Raw genomic sequence first — 17,987 nt, forward strand, 5'->3', positions numbered from 1 at the left:
CATTACATATGTGTATATGTTATATACATATAAATATAGAAACAATTCACACACACACGTATATATATATATACATTTCATTGAATTTTCTCTTGACTTATTAAATTTCATGACAACAAAATTAACATAAATTATATGGTAGCCAGCCCACAGAAATGTCAGCAAAATTATTTTTTCTTTTCTTTAATATACTAAGTTTGGAAATAGCTTTTGATAAAGGAGTAGATAATTGCTACAAAAGTAAATGAAATAAAAAGAAATATTTTGTCTCCATTATGACTTGAATTGAATATGAAGCAATAAACTCACCCTATTAATGTGGTGAGGAAAATGTTAGAGAACTCTGGGAATGGCAACTTATATTATACAATAGTGAAATAACTGAAGCAATAATTACACTATCCTAGAACATGGCAGGGCATATAATGAGCTGTGAACTTTTGGCAGATAATATTCAGGTACATATTTTGAAATATTACTTGGTATCATAAATTGAAAGTAAAAAGTGAACTAAGGTTAAAATTACATTCTGTAAACAAACATGTCATGATCCAGAGGATCATGGAACATGGATGATCCAGAGGTTTCTTATTTTAGAAATTAATCATTTAATAAATTCTAAATCCTAAAATTTGGAAAAAAATTAAAGCAAGGGAGAGCCTTAGGTCCAAAAGAAAAGAAATAGCATGATTGAAGACAAAGAGCTAAGTTTGCTGAATGACTCATGTTGTTGTCCCTTTACTAGATAAAATGACTTCTAATAATTGTAACAGTGGCTTCACATACTTAAAGTTTAGGGAAGTCTTCCCAGAAGCAACTTTGGGAATGATTATTAGGTCTTGCAGTAAAAACAATCACCTTTAAAGGAAGCTCAAGTGGAAAAATGTAACATTTTCAGGTTCTAACAGCTTATATTCAGAAAGCAAGTTGAGAAATATATTATGCTATAATTATTTTTATGAAAATGAAAATTTAGATCATAGGACAAAAGTCACAGATAGCAAGAGATATGATACTATTTCTGGGGTAGAATATTATCTTCATCAAGAAATATCCTATAACTTTAGGATTGTAAGACTGGTTAAGATTGAGTAGATTTCAAGATTTATGTGCAACAGTGGCTGCCGTGTACTTCCTTTCTGCCTATATTCAAATGAAAGTGACTACTATTATTACTATGTCACATACCATCATTGCATATGAATTGGTTCCTCTGAATCAATAGGGGATATAAGCCAAGATCCAACTCTGCATACACCTTTGGAGTATGAAGTTGTGAACTTAGAGTTTGAGGTCATGATTTTATGAAACATTTGGAAATATTGGGGATAAATATGTGTAAGGGGTTCATGAATCATTGGGGTAAGTAGAAGAATTACAAGATGGTTGAATTAATATTTTCATTCTCTTATCCTTGGTTTTTTAGATAGTTCTTGTCTTTGCTGATTGGTAGTTTTCTTCCAAACTGACTCCAGTATTCATTGGCTAGCAGAAGATATGAACCATTCCAATGGCTACAAACTTTAAAGAAGTTTCATGTTTGAGCTTGGACTCCTTCACTGCTTTGTATTATAACTGCTTATTGAGGAGCTTTAGGCTAGAGAGATGGATACCAAACAAGTAACCAAATTGTAGCAGGTGGGTCAACAAACAGCTTTTTTCTTGCAGGTAAATTACCAAAACCATTTTATGTTATGCACATCTTTTCCTAAGTAACAGATTACTTTAACCAAATTTCATCAAACTTTGTTGAATCAGTCTAAATTCGATAAACAGCTACCTACAGAAACTTGAGCTAAATTAATGATTAAAGCTTGTATGTTTGAGAATGTTTGGTTTTGAGACAAAAATAACTCCTAGATATTACATTCATCTCCTAGAATTTTTTCAGTGGGAGGTGATACTGGGTGTTAAATCCAGGGCCTCTGCCCTAAGGCTTCCAAGTCTTTTTATTTATTTATTTATTTATTTATTTATTTATTTATTTATTTATTTTTAAATTTAAGACAATGTTGCTAAATTTCTAAACTGTACAGGCAATTAGCCTACCTAAACTTTCCACAGTGCTGGGATTACAGGCATTTGCCAACACATCCAGATCTATTTTATTTTATTTTATTTTATTTTCCAGCTCTATTTTAAGCTAGTAATATGAGCATAGCCAAAAATTGATATAAAGAAACATTTTGTCAGATATCCTTTTATAAAGATATTGTAAATGTCCAGAATAATCAGTGTAATCAATCAATAGAAGAAAATAATGGAGAAATCAGTTATTTCACAATTTCACACAAGATGGAAGAAAAAAACATCAAAAACACAACTCTCTCCAGAAGAATTTGTATGATAATACTATGGATTAGCCAAGTTTAAAGATATTGAACATTAAAAAATTGTTTTCCACCAAACTAGAATTGAAACAATTTTATGACAGATCAATTCAATATGAAAATATGAACAACTTATATAGTTCAATCTGTCAAGAAGCTTAGTGATAAAATTATGCTTTTTGGTATCAGAAGTAATTACTATGTCACTACAGTGGGCAAGGATCCATCCTGAGCAATGAAAGTAAAAGGACACAATCTCTTCCTTTAAAAGCCCACTATCTAGTAGATTAGAAAATAAGTTTAGCAGATATAGAGCTCAAAGATAGGTTGTAACATTCTTATTTGTTTCTTGTATTATTTCAAGATAAAAATAGCAGAAAAGATTTATAACCAGAATTAAATGTTGTATTTTATAGTGAGAACTCAGTTGCATTCCTATCCAATTCCTAAGCATACAATAAAGCAAAAAGTAAAAGTTTATCACTAACCTCTGTTTTGTTTTCTCTTTTTACTCTGTGTTCATAGGAGAAATCTATCTATGAATGCTCTATACCATTAAATTTACTGGTCAGCTTATTATGTATTAGATTTAATCCTAGCCTTCATGAAATAAACATCCTATTTATTTGACCTTAGAGCTTAGGTCTTTCTAAATACTGTTTACTAAAACTGACCCTATTGATATTTGTTGTGGGTGCTTGTTCTGTGCATTAAGAAATATCAAGCAATATCCCTGAGCACTCTTCACTGAGTATAAGTATGACCCCTACATTTTTTAACAAATGTGAACCTTTGCTGATAAAGCCAAAATTTCCTTGAGTGGCACAGTTGACTCAGGCTCAGGAACACTCCTCTAGAACATATCGGTGCATAGGTTGATCCATGCCACACACTTGAGAAGAAACATGTTTTCAACAAAAGTGACATTTCCTACATAATCAAATTTTATTGGTAAGAATACTTGGAGGGAGTTATCATTCTTGTAAGGGGACCCAGAGGACCTGCCGATCAGTGAACCCTACAAACATGCCTAGACATATATATTTTGCTTATTGAAATGACTTGATTTCGAGCCTGGATTTCTTCATGATGGTTTTCTTCATTAATTATATAGTCAAATGTTAGACTAAATTCATGTAACACAATAGGCCATCATGCAAAATTACTAGAAAATGCTTAATCATATGTAATCTATCAGATAATTAAAACAGTAAATACTCTTGACACACCCGTCTCTCAAAACAATAAGCTTAAATATTCAAAGTCATGATGAGCATTTCAAGTTGCTATCTAGCAACTTGAAATTCTAAGAAAATTTGAACATTTATTCTAGAATGTTATTTGTGTGCTGTCAATATTCTAAATCATCATGAGAAATGAAAATAGATATCTTTCAGGAATGCAGTGTTTCAAAGGTATAATCAGTTAATCAATCAGACAGATGAGAAAATGGTTAGTGAATATTCTGCTCCCTTCGCAGCTTTCTGACAATAAATTATTTTATTTTTATCTTACTTTTAGATAATGTTTTGTTCTAAATTTTCTTTGTATGTGTGTTTAGATTTTTGTATTATATTTAAGCTTTCAATGGTAGTCTATAATTTAAATGAACAATGAAAAGCTTGTAACTAGAAGAATAGAATGGGGTTTTTTTGGTTATAAAATTGAATTTTAAATGGCTTAAGGATGTATGTCAGTTCTTGCCTTCCTCTGGAGATGTGTTAGTGGTTTCCCCCTCTCTGCAGCTGCGTGTATTGATTTGACTTAGAAATGACTGTGCCCGCAACATCTTCAGGAGCCTCTAAGGTCACTGGTTCCTGATATTCAGCTCTTGAATGAGCAGCAGCAGTAGCAACTTTTCAGATGTGCAAAGTATCACATGCCCCATCCCAGGTGCTGCTAATGCGTACTCAACTTTGAGTGAAGGTGCAATGAAATGAACTGTGCAGTTCCATACATAATGAAAATGCAGTGCGGTGCAGAGCATGAGAATCTACAATGAATATACTGCTTTAAACTGCTTCTCTTGTTGGTCTTTTAAAATTGTTTTAAACAGTCTATTAAAAAAAAGCATAAAGCAACAACCAAATAATAGATGTAGGATGGACTCTGATTCATTGCCTGGAATTGCCAGCTTTTAAAACTTATGTATGTTCTATGCTGTTTATCTTTACATTTAGACTCATTTCTAACGATGATTATGTCACTTTTACTTCCATCTCACTTTTAATTTTGTATATCCTTTGAATCCAGTACTTCAGTTCTTGGGTTTATGAATTAGCTATTCTTTAGAATTAGTTATGTAATATGAATCTAAACACTTTTTAAAGAATGATAAATGTGTAGTTTTTTAACTTCCAAACACTTTCATGTTAGGTTTAATATATTGAATAATAATCTTCTAAAATATATTTTTGAAAATTAAGTGTGCAAGGTAAACATTAGTTATTCAGGGATTGATGAATTATTGGTATTTTTTATCATTAATGATTAATAATAAAAAGTCAACTGCAATTCATTTTTTAAAGTAGCTAATAATCCTCTAGCGGCTCTGGTTTTTTTCCTCCTTATTTTTCAATTGCTCTTATGTTAATAGCTCTAAAATTTAGTATGTGGAATTTTGACAACACTTAGCTTGTATAGGAAAGAAGCTATTGTCAGGCTAAATTAAACAGGAGCAAGAGCTTTCTTGCAAGAATTTGTAGTACTCTGCTTTTTAAAATTATTATTTAACTTAAAAGTGTTTTCCACCAAGAATTCTTAACTGTTGGTAATTAGGACATAGATAAATAATGTGTCACTTATGGGAAGATTTGACAGAGTTCTATGTTTCACTTATGGGAAGATTTGACAAAGTCTACCTGAGCAAAACTCGTTAATCTAACCCTTTCTTCCCTAGAATGTGATAAAATGTCTTTTAGAATAAAGAATATATATAAACAGAAAAATTGGAACAGTATATAAAAACTGCATTTTGTGGCTTATGTAGTAATCTTCTTGTACATAAAATGTCAGGAATGACTTTTATACTAGACTTTTATACTCTCTTATGACTTGATTTATTTAAATACATGTACTTTTTTAATGTCAATGATTTTGAATGATACAAATAACTGAGAACTGAGACTGTAATAATGCATTTGATATTGTATAAGCTTAAAATACCCTGAACTTCAATCATCTACTAGTATTTCTTTTTTTGAGACACAGTCAGTTCAGGCTGGCCTTGAGCTCACTTTGTAGACAAGGCTGACCTGCAGCTTGCAAGGATCCTTCTGCCTCAGCCTCCCGAGTGCTGGGATTACAGGTGTGCGCCACCACACCCAGCTCCTAGTAGTATTTGAACTTCCAACATTTTCCAAAATTATTTAAATGCTGATACATGGTAAAGTTTTTAGATGTATAAATGTATAACTCTGAAGATAAAACTTTTAAATCATTTATAATAAGAGGAGCTTATTATAAATAATAATTTGAAGGAGTTTAAACCAAAAAATACAAGTCTTCTCATTTTAAAAGTGATACTTTAAATTTTATTTCCTCTTTTAAACTTTTGAGAAGGAAAATAGTCAAACCTATAAGTACATGATTGTGTGTGTGTGTGTTTGTGTGTGTGTGTGTGTGTGTGAGAGAGAGAGAGAGAGAGAAGGAGAGAGAGAGAGAGAGAGAGAAAGAGCTAATACGACTTTTAGATTTTTTTGTTTATATTTATATTGGGGTTTTTGATGTTCTATTTACTTATTAATTCATAGAAATTTTTATGTATTCTGAATATAATTTCTTTCTTATCTATAGGTATTGCAAATGTCTTGTTCCATCTCCTTTGGTTTTTGGTGAGTTGTTTGTAACAAGTGAACTAATTTTATATCTAACTTAATTTTGAGTTTCATTATTTTCAATGTTCAGCTTAATTTTTTCTTAGTGTTTCTTTCATCTCTTGAAATTAATCTTTTTTCTACTCTAAGTCATAACAATATGCTACTCTTAGGTCTTAGAAACTTTTTCTTCTGGACTTCATTTTAATATAGTCTATGAGACAGTCTATTTTATTTTCATATGATTTTTCAAATAAGTTCATACTGTTTATTGAAAATATCTTCATTTTCTCAGGATGCTACAATAACATCCTTATCATGCCAGGCCAATTTCTAAACTTCCTACTGAGTGTTGATATCTTGTTTACTCTACTACTGCAGTAGCAAACTAGAGCATGTTTTGTAACACGTAATGTTAGATATATGATTTATTTGTGTTCTCTAGAGAGACACGTCTCTTCTTCTACCCTTTCACTGAATATATACTTTTGCATTTGCTTGTCAGTTTTCACTAAAAAAAAAATCTTGGAAATTTCATTAATAGCCTTTTGAATCTACAACTCTTTAAGGAAAACAGCCACCCTGCAGTAATGTGTTCTATAATTACATCATGATTTTTAAAAATATTTTAAAATATCTTAAAAATGTTCAGTAATACTTCACGCATTTTTGTTGGCAGGGCTGGATTTATTGGTAGATATTTCATTAAAATTATGCTGAGATATACAGTAGCTCATATCATATAAATGGATATTTTTAAAGGCCATTTTCTTGTTATGGTATGTGGAAATTCAATTTTCTATGTTTATTTTGTATACTGCAACTCAACAGATTTCCTAGGGGTAAATTTAACACTGATATATTTTGAACTTGTCCCAATGCAGTTGCAATGCTGGTCAGTGTTCTTGTTATTTGGATGTATAGAACTGTATTTTTCTTCATTATTATACTAGTTAACTTCTCGATACAGTGTTGAATAGTAGAAAATACCCATCCTCTTCACGTTCTTAATCTTAAGGTAAGAAAGCTTTCAATATACCCCATTACCAATGGCATTAGTGCAGTTTGTGTAAATATTCTTTATCGAGTTAAGGGACATCACTAAATCATCCATAGTTGACTAAAAATTTATTATGTTGAATTTTACCAGATGGTTTTCTTATATCTCTTGAGATGATTATGAGCTATATGTTCTCAGCTAATGTGCTAAATGCAGTGACTGATTTGCAAACAAAAATCCCATTTACTTTTCTGCAGAAAGACCATAACTTCATAGTGATATGTTGATCTTTTCATAAATTGTTCCATTTGGTTTCCTAACATTTTGTTTATAATTCTTGTGAATAAGAAAATTTTGCCTCCCTTTGATAGATAATATGTTCTGTAAAAATTAATAGGATGCATGCATCTATCTATCATCCATCTATCATCTATCTATCTATCATCTATCTATCTATCAATCTATGTAATCTATCATGTATCTACCTATCATATATTTATCTATGTATATATCATCTATCTAATATCTATTTATCTATCATCTATCTACCTATCATCTATCTATCATCTATCATCTATCTATCATCTATCATCTATCTATCTATCATCTATCTACCTATCTATCATATATTTATCTGTGTATATATCATCTATGTACCTATCTACCATCTATCTATTTATCTACCTATCATCTATCTATGTATACATCATCTATCTATCTATCATCTGTCTATCATGTATCTATCATCTATCTGTCTGTCATCTATCTATCTATCATCTATCATCATCATCTATCTAGAAGAGTTACTTACTTCTAAAGTTTATTGCTTCTGTTTTACTCACTTACGTACGCTCATGTTGCTCTGTATTTTGTAAAAAGAATTTGAGTTACCACTCACTATTTTTACTTATGTTCAAAGCATTTGGTATGATTCATCAAAATTGTGTATGATACTAAACACTCTAAAATGTAAAAGACCTTGTTTTTTTGGCAGATGCATATCTGTAACTGTTTCATTAAAGTCATACATACATTGAATCTGTATATAGGCTTTTTAATACAGACACACAAACCTAAAACCATAAATTATGATATAGTGAGTAAATGAATTACAATTATGAAATTCTCCACATTTGACACTTTTTGCATGCATTTATTGCTCTCTCTTTTCCTGAGTTCCTCTCTCTCTGTCACTCTCTGTCTCTCTCACTCTATTTTATACGTAGATATATTTGAGGTAAAAACTTATAAAATATGCTGGAATTAAAAAATCTGTAATTTCAGATTCCTACATGAAAAATCCCCGTTATGGATGGTAATGACTGCAAATCTCTTTAACCAGATATGTAAAAAAAATTCTTTTGACATTCAGTATGTTTCATATCACTAACTTGAAGCAATCATTGTGTTTTCTTTCCAAATGTAGATATTAGGAAGCAAGAATTCTAATACTTTATTTAAAGTGAGCATTTTGTGAGAGATATAGCTCAGTGACACAGTGCCTGCCTGGCAAGTGCAGGGGCCTGAGTTCAATTCCCAGTACCAAAATAAATAAATAAGTAAATATGAACATCTTTTTTTCCTTTACTGAGCCTTAGAAATCTCTCTTGCTTTCATATTATACTTGATGTTACTCGAACATATTTTTAACCTTATTTCTTGTTATTATGAGGCTCTTCAAAGTCCATGTATTTTCCTTTTAACCAGTTGCTTTCCCTTTCACAATATCTATTGTACCTTTTGGATTGATTTATTCTTTTAGTTTCTTACACTAAGGAGACAATACCATGTTTACACATGTGAGTCTGATTTATTTCACTTATAAGTATAGTCTCTAGTTGTACTACCAGTTTCTATTAATTTATTGAAAGGAACCCTTAGCGTTTATATTGTTTGATCAATTTTGCATGCCTGTGTCTGGTAATATAAGCAATTATATTGAAAATAGCAACATGCAATATAATCACCATTGTTAACTTCCTGCCATCTTGTTTTGAAATTCTGTATTTTTTTTATTTATTATTCTCTTTAAAATAAAATAAAGTCCATTCTCATAACATTCTGAACAACTTTCTTGAGAACTTTTTAGCATGAATGATATATCTACCGGTTTTCAAGTCTATGCTTCTTTCTTTAGTATTTTATTTGTTAAAATTTATTAATACTGGGGCTGGGGATTTAGCTCAGTGGCAAAGCGCCTGCCTTGCAAGCGCAAGGTCGTGAGTTCGGTTCCCGGTACCGGAGAAAAACCAAAAAAAAAAAAAATTTATTAATACTTATTTTTCACTTTCACAAACTGAATCAGTTTTTTTTTTTTTCATTTTTTCCACATTTTTATCAATGCTAACTTAATAATTCATTGTCAGGCCATTTATCCTTTAATATGAGTGCTTTCTACTATCTATCTCCTTTTCTACTAAGACATTTCCCTTACTTCTCTTCCAATACCTCTTCTGCTTTTCACCTTTATATGTGTAGACTGTGAATTTCTTCCTCATTCATCATGAAGAAATGCAGGTCTATTCTATCACACACAAAAAAAAACCACTAAAACCCAAAGTACAAAAATATTGCCTGTGCCTTGGAATAACATTGCACCCTAGAGATATTTATGGCACAAACTGAAGATCTCTATCATTTTTGAATATTTTTCACTTGCTGAATAGCTTCATGATTCACACTAATTTTAAATCTGAACATCTGCTTTGACCATTCCCTATATTTTACACACATAACTCGCCAAGTCATAGTATTGTTAACTTGTTCAATCAATTACCTCAGCTTTACTAGGTCTTTAATCTGCTCCTCATTTTTCCCATGCCAGGTTATTTTCCTACTGTAATAACTCAGTGCATTTACTGACTCATTGCCTTTCAAGCTATCGTCATACCAGTAAATAATAACTAAAGAGAATAAAGATTTCCTTCAGTCCTTTACTTAAAACTCACTGGTTGCTTTCAACTATGAAAAAGTACCTTTTTATAATTAGCATAAAAAACCTTATCTTTTACCATGAAATTTCTTTATAACCTTGTACCATGCTGTTAAATCTTCTTAAGTAAATAAATGTATAATACATTATTTTCATGTTATCTCTATGTGGCTCAAATATTTTCTATATATAGTATGAAATCAACTATCACAAAAATATAATAATAAGCAAAGTAGTATCATTATAATTTATTTAAAATTACTTTCATTCACTGTATCTTTTAAACATTTATGATTTTATTAATAGTGCACTTTAATCATGCTTTGTTTTAATTAAATATTTAATTACCATAATCATTTTGAGCTATAATAGCATCTGAACATCTATTATTAATGTTTGAGATGTTGGTCAACTATATACTCATATTATTCTCACTACTCTATTTTTCTCACTTTTCTTCTTTATTTTTGTCTTTTTGAGATAGAGTCTCACTATGCAGTTCATGCTGATTTTGAACTCATTTTGGAGCCCAGGTTGGCGTCAAACCTGCAACTATCCTCCTGCCTCAGCCCCTCAGAGTGCGGGAATTACGGGGCTGCGCCACCACGCCAAGTTTCATTTCTCTTCTTAAATGCATGTACTACTATTTGCAAAATAGTATTTTAATGCAATAAATTTTTTATTAAGATTTAAGTCTCATTTTGCTGTTTAATTGTCACTTGTTCGATATTTTTTCTTTTCCTTCTTCCTTTCTTATTTTATATAAGCTTATTCAAATATTTTGAAATGTTTATTCAATTTCATTTCTTATTTATGAAATTTCATTTTTTTTTACTCATTGTCTTTGTATTTTATAAAATAATTGATCTAAAACTTACAATAGTGATTCTTAAATGTTAGTCTGTTATGCTGGGCATGGTGGTGCATGCCTGAAATCCCAGCACTCCGGAGGCTGAGGCAGGAGGATCATTTTGAGTTCGAGAAAAATTAAGCCCTAAAATGCCTTGATTATTTTAAATTTTTGTAAAACATTCTAAAACCTTTTTTATTGCATACTAAGCAATTAACTGTTTCTTGTTTGTTACCTTGCATAGGTCAAACTGTATGTAACAGTTTGCTACAGTAAAAATGATTCATCTTCAGCAGTAAAAATATTTAACTACAGAATATGAGAAAAAGCTCAAGATAAGGATAGAAAATATCATGTAGATTATATTGACAGCAATTGAAGAAATGCTACATGTAATATAATAAATGATATTTTCTATATTGAAAATCTGAAAAAAAATCACCATCTTTGTATGCTATGGATTTACTAAAGCTGTAAATTAAAATGGAAATTTAAGTTTACTAAAAGTATGAAGATTAACATTTTGTAACTAAGATAATACCAAGGGTGAATATTTAGTATTTGGAGAGGAGAGGAAAGAAAGTTGGATACATTTTGCTTGCTATTGTTATGGCAAGATTAAATGGCACTGGCACTTATAGGAGACCAAAAGTTCAGGAATGAACAAAGCTTTATTCAGGAGCCAGCCAATGGACATCTCCCACAAGGAGCCAGAGAAGATGTCCACTGTGATCTGGGATCTGCCTCTAGTTTACATATCTGTTGGAGGTTCAATAGTAACCATACAACCACATTAGCTCATTTTGGGGAATTTAGCAAGAACGTCAAAGAATCATCACAAGATTTACATTTTCCAGAAGTGGTCTGGTCATATGGCAGTTAGGCAGACCTAAGGTGGACAGTGTGGTTTAGCCCACTCCCAAATTTGTTCTATTTGTTCAGTTCCTATTTTATAGCTGTTTTCTTCTGTGGGTTTTATGACTAACTGTGGAGGAGGGAGAGAAGAGTGAATTCATCTACAGTTTAAGTGAACTTAAGTGACTTCCCTTAAAAATGGAGTCACACAAAAGAAAAATGCAGTCTCTCTTTCCCTATCATTACCTCCTCAAGGACATATTTTCCTCTCTCAGGATATATATTGTCCTTCCTCATATGGTTTGGAAATATTTTTTGTTTCATATTCTGTGGCCTATTTTAAAACCATCATTGGTACCTTATTTATTGTGGATTGTAACCTATTTTTTATCCATTGAATAGACATGGCCCAAAAGTCAGAAGAGCCATTAGTGTAAAAATTGGTCCTGTCAGGCTAGTAATCAAAGAAGTCAACCAGGGATTGCAATTGAACATTTGCTCATACTGTCCTTGTTTACCATAATATTACTTTTCTCTTTCCTTTGCCTCTTGGTTTAATTTTTCCAGGTTGTCAACTATAACCCCAGAGCTATTTGCATAGAAGCAGTACACTTCCTTTAGGGCAGCACAGAGCCCTCCTTGTTCCATAAAGAGCAGGTTAAGTCCTCTCCTGTTTTTAACACCACCTCTGCCAAAGATTTTACCTGGTCATGTATTTGTCTGACTGTGGTGGAATGAGAAATGGTGGTCAATTGTAACACCCAGCTGAACAGAGTAAGCATGATGCTGAGTATGGGAGGCTCACCTGAGGATTGTCACCAGCACCATAAAAGGCAGAACTGAAGAAGTTAGGCTCTTAGGAGCTGATAGCAGCTGTTGGGAGCGTGTTGGAAACAGAGCAAAGGTATAAAAAGCTGTTGGTTTTCTTGGTGGTGCTTGTCATGCTGGCTCTCCTGATGAATTTCGCTATCTTCATTTTTCAGAAAGCTCAGGACCTCACTTTGGGAGGGGGGGGGGCTCTTTTGCTCACACTGAGCATTGCTTCCTGTCCTCAGAGGAGAAGATGGTGAACTGCCCTGTCTCCTGGAGAAGCTATTATAAATAATCTTATAAAATATGTGTTCTGTACTGTTGTTACCCTTGAAATATTCCACAAACCACTACAAAACTGGTACCAAATTCTGTCTTAGTTATTTTCTTTCATTGCTGAGACAAAATACCTTATGCCCAGAATAAAGAAAGGAAAGATTTATTTAGCTCACAGTTTGTGGAGGTTTCAGTCCATACTCGACTAGCTCCAAGGCAGAGTGGCACATGGCACAGGGCAACAGTTCATGGTGGCAGAAGACAGCAAAAGCAACAAGAACAAAAGGGAGGAGCAAAAGCCAAGCCTTTTTCCCTCCCTTATAATGTATGCAGTTTACCCACCCCAGGGTTTGTGTAACATTCACATGCGTAATCCCAGCATTGGACCAAGAATCACTCAAAAACTCTAGAATCCCACTCCATGACTGCATGAGGCTTTGGAGAGGACATCCAAACACAAACCATAATATTCTGCCCCTTGCCCCCAAAAAACTCATGCACATCCCTTTATGCAAAAGACATTTTGGTCCATCTCTAAGGGTTGCCAAAGTCCTAACAGTTTCAGCACGGCTGAAGAGTCCAAGTTGCAAGTCTTCCCCAAGATCTAAGGCAAACTCTCAGCTCTGAGCCATGAACAAATGAAAAGTTAAGCACTTCCAAAATTCAACTGCACAAGATAAGCATTGTCATACCAAAAGACACAAACAGGAGGATACAAAACATTGGAACCAAAGCAAGTCCAAAATCTAGCAAGGCTAATATTATGTCCTGAAGTTCCATGTCTAGCATCTGAAGTGATCTGTGGCACACTGTGAGCTCCAAATGGCTTGGGTGACTCCACCACTATGGCATTTCTGGTGGTTCCAGTGCCCATGGCTTCTCTCTTAATCCTGTTTTGCTCCCTTTTTGCAGCTTTCCTTAGATGATCCACGTTTCTAGCATCTCCAAAATTCTGAGTTCTCCACTGCACTTAAGGTTTCACATTCACAGCTTCACACACTGCCCACTCAGGGCCACACTTACTGGCTTCCCAAGCCTTCTGAAATCTAGGTGGAAGCTTCCTTAACCTCAGAACTCTTGCATTCTATATGCGCCTAAAATCAGTGCCATGTGCATGATGCCAAGGTCTGCTGCCACCTGGAGCAGTAGCCAAGCTTTCCTCTCTCTTAGCTGTTGGAGTCGAGTGCTTGGATCACTGGGCACTGTTGACCTGATTGTGAGGAAAAAACTCTCTATACCACTGCCATTTTGGAACCTGGTTCAGCTTCCATCTGCATTCTGGAACATAGTTTTGCTGCTGTCATTCTTGAACATGGTGTTCTGTGGCTTTCTTCTCATAATAACGTCTTTCACCTTTGCAATTTTGAGGCTGCAAAGGGTGGAGACTCAGTGCTTCTTTTGATGTCTTCAGGCCATCTTTTATATTCTCCTTTCCTTCTCAGCAGTCAAGAACTTCTCAGCAGTCAAGATCTTCTCAGCTCTGTCTTTGCAATCCACAGCTTTACTGGAGCTTCTTTTCTGGCCAAATTCACAACATTTTAGTAAAAGGCAAAAGGTTTATATGATCTGAGGAGAAACAAGAATGTCACATTTTAAATCATCCTGCTGAGTTCTTTGCTCTTGATTTTCAATATAAATCTGGCTAACATCTCCCAGCAATAGCTATGCCACTGCCCCAACTTTTGACTGCCTTGAAGTTTATTTTGCCAGATGAATCAGTCCACCATCCTTAATCCACTCTTGTCAAAGTCTCTGGACATGAGCAAAATGCAGACAAACTTTCTGCCAATATATAACACATATCATCTGGAGTCCAAAAACCAGTGCAGTCCTCCTTCCCAGTAGAAATCTCCTGAACTTGGTCTTTACCAGCAGGCTTTTTATCAGCTTTCTAGGTTTCTGAGCTCTGACCAGAATCTGCCATAAAGAACAGTCAAAGGCATTCTAGTGCTGTTCTTTCAGATGAAATCTCCGAACATTTCCAAACTCTTCCTATAAGTCATTTTGAAAGGCTCTTGAACCACATGATCTGGTATAGTCACAGCAACGACCCCACTCCTTTGTTACTAAATTCTGTCTTGGTTACTTTTCTCTCACTGCTGGGACAAAATACCTGACACTCAAAATTAAAGAAGGAAATGTTTACTTATCTCAGAGTTATGGAGGTTTCAATCCCTACGTGGCTGGCTCCAAGGCAGGGTGGCACATGGCAGAGGGGCAACAGTTTATGGCAGCTGAAAACAGCAAAAGTAGTAAGAGCAAAAAAGGAGGAACAGCAGCAGCAACAAGCCTCTTTCCCTCCCTTATATTGTATGCAGGCTTCCTGCCCCAGGGTAGTGTAGCACTCACACCCTTTAACCCAGCACTGGACCATGAATCAATCACAAATTTGAGAAACCTGCCTCATGACTGCACGAGGCTTTGGGGGGACATCTAGACACAAACCATAACACTGGCCACACATTGAACCCCTGTCACATTTTGTTCTATACTGTGTGTCAACCTGCCAAGCCTTTGGAATACTGTTTCTGAATAGGCTTCTGCTCCAGTGCCCATCCCCAGGGATGTGGCTATACTTATACCAGTATAGGTAAAGTTCAAAGTTCAAAGCCAGTATTGGTAAAGTTCAAAGTTTTGTTTCAACCATGTCTGTTGGCCAGGAAACTGATGCCAAGTTTCTGGGTCTGCTTGTAGAGTGGACACCCAGGGAATAAGCATGACCACATACAGGGGCCAGGCTGTGTAATTTTTGCCTAAAGTCAAGGCACTTGAATAATCCATTAGCGCAGAGTAACCATGACTCCTTTGGTGCTCTACAAGTGGAGTTTTGTGGCACAGTTTGGTTGTATGCAACCTGGTTGCATACTTTTCCACACAAAATCCCTGTCCATAAACAGTTTCTATCAGAAAAAGAGGCAACAGCTTTTCCTCTTCTGGAGTGCAGAGGGTTTGACCAGGGATAATTTCCTTTAAGGAAGCTATTTCCTCATGTTGACTTGATCTACACACATCCAACAGCTCCCAGCTAAGACAGAGTTAGCCTCATTGAGAAGATAATGGGTTTCATTAAGCATCTAGTATATCCCTGATTGGGCACTCATTTTTTCTACATCTGCTTCAATGGCATCCTGGATATAAAACATTGCCATTTAGAGTATCAAGCAGGACTTTTAAGGTGGGGGTGTCAGATTGGTGCAACTCATGGGAGAGGGAAGGAAAAGGAGCAACTGACCTAGTAGGAGTGGTCTCTGTTTGTGTTATGTGTATGAGAATACCTGGTTTCCTCCATGACTCTAACTTCTGTACATGCATGCAAACTGTCCAAGAGAGCCCTGTTGCCCAGGCAGTGTCATTAATGCTCTTTAGGATTATCCTGACCTGTAAACAGAAATGAGCTGAATACCCAGTCTTAGAGCCAGCTTTTTTTCTCCTATAAACTTGGATGTAGTTATCATTCTGGACCAACCAGTGGGTTAGATGTTCTGGATCATGAATCCTGGCTCATGTCAAATGCCCATCATACAGTGCTGTCCATAGCGCAGTGTGGACAGTATACCTCCTTTTCATTATTACATCTTCCCCCAGTGGTTTTTAGGTATATATATAGTCCCCATCCTACTAAATCTATGTCAACTTCATCCCATCTGGTTGCTTTTTTTCTGGACCTCATAAGAAGAGAAGATGATTCCCAGGATCAGCTTTGTCCCACCAACAGTAGGGATTTCAGAGCTTACATATGGGAATTATGAATTCATCATGTTGCTTGTCACACCGGAGTCATAGTGAAGCCAGCTTAGCTCCCTGAGGCAAACAGAGTCCACTTAGGATACACAATGGTGGGAGGTGTACTGAAAATCTGTCCAAAGAACCTGTTTTTATCTGGGATCCAGTCATTGTGGAGGTTGTTCACACCAGGAGAACTGTTATCAGGATAGCCAAGGGGGTTGTCATGTTGACTGGGTTGCAGCTAATTTCTGTTGAAGTCTTTGAGAGCATCATGGGGAGTGCAGCTCTGAAGGGGATGGATGGGGCTCAGTCTCAGGAGCAGGTGGTGGCACAGGCTGAGCTGATTCTTCATGGAGTTATGGTATCCCATTCTTGGCTCAGAGAAATGGTGAATCCATGGAGCACAACCTGTAACGTTAAGAGAAGTAGGCATAGTCAAGACATCATGTGGCCCCACCCACTTCTGCTGGAGTGGTTCCTCCCTCCAGGTTTTAATTAACACTTTGTCTCCCAGTTTAAAAGAATGAACAGGAGAATGAATTGGAATGGGATGCTGCTATAACACAACGCTCTGGAATTCCTTTAGAGTCCTTTGCAAAGCCTTCAAGTGTTGGTGCACGTCTAAAGTCCCTACTTCCTGTAATCCTTCTAAAATGGGAAGAAGTGGGGGAGGCCTCCCAAACATTATTTTGAATGGAATGAACCTACCCTGGTACAGGGTTCCCTGAGATCACAGCAGGGCCAGTGGAAGCATAGCTACCAAATTTGCCCCAGTCTCATGGCAAAACTTGGCTAGGGTAGTTTTCAAAGTTCAATTTTGTCTTTTCATTTGGCCAGAACTCTGCAGCCAATAGGCTGTGTGTAGCTTCCACTCCAGCCCCAAAGCTGCAGAAAGGCTCTGAACCACTCAACCCACAAAAGCAGATTCATTATCTGAATCTACCCTCACTGGGAGCCCATACCAGGAATGACCAACCCTATCAGAGCTTTGAACACCTCTCTGGATGTCTCAGATATCATGTGGACTAGAATAGGTGCAAATGAGAACCAACATATACTTCTTGTTTCAACTGGTGGGTTTGCCTTCTGTAAAGTCCACCTCAAAATCCTCAAAATTCAGTGCTCTTTGTCCGTAAACTCCAGGGTGTTTCTATGGACAAGAGACTGGATTGTTGTGAGCACAAGCTGCACACCTCCTTGCCACAGAAGTGCATAAGGTCCAAAATCTAGAGTTGTAGAAGTGACAGCCAAGCAGCTCTGCCATGGCTGTCTTTCCCCAGTGAGTATGGCTATGCAGTTCCTAGATTACAAAATGCCCCACAGCCTCAGGAAGGAACACCTTTTCTCCTGGCAAAACTTACCATCTATTTTGTTCTGTAGCCCCCTAATGCTA

The sequence above is a fragment of the Chinchilla lanigera genome, unplaced genomic scaffold (assembly GCF_000276665.1).
Source record: "Chinchilla lanigera isolate Chin_1 unplaced genomic scaffold, ChiLan1.0 scaffold00006, whole genome shotgun sequence".
Lineage (NCBI taxonomy): Eukaryota > Metazoa > Chordata > Mammalia > Rodentia > Chinchillidae > Chinchilla > Chinchilla lanigera.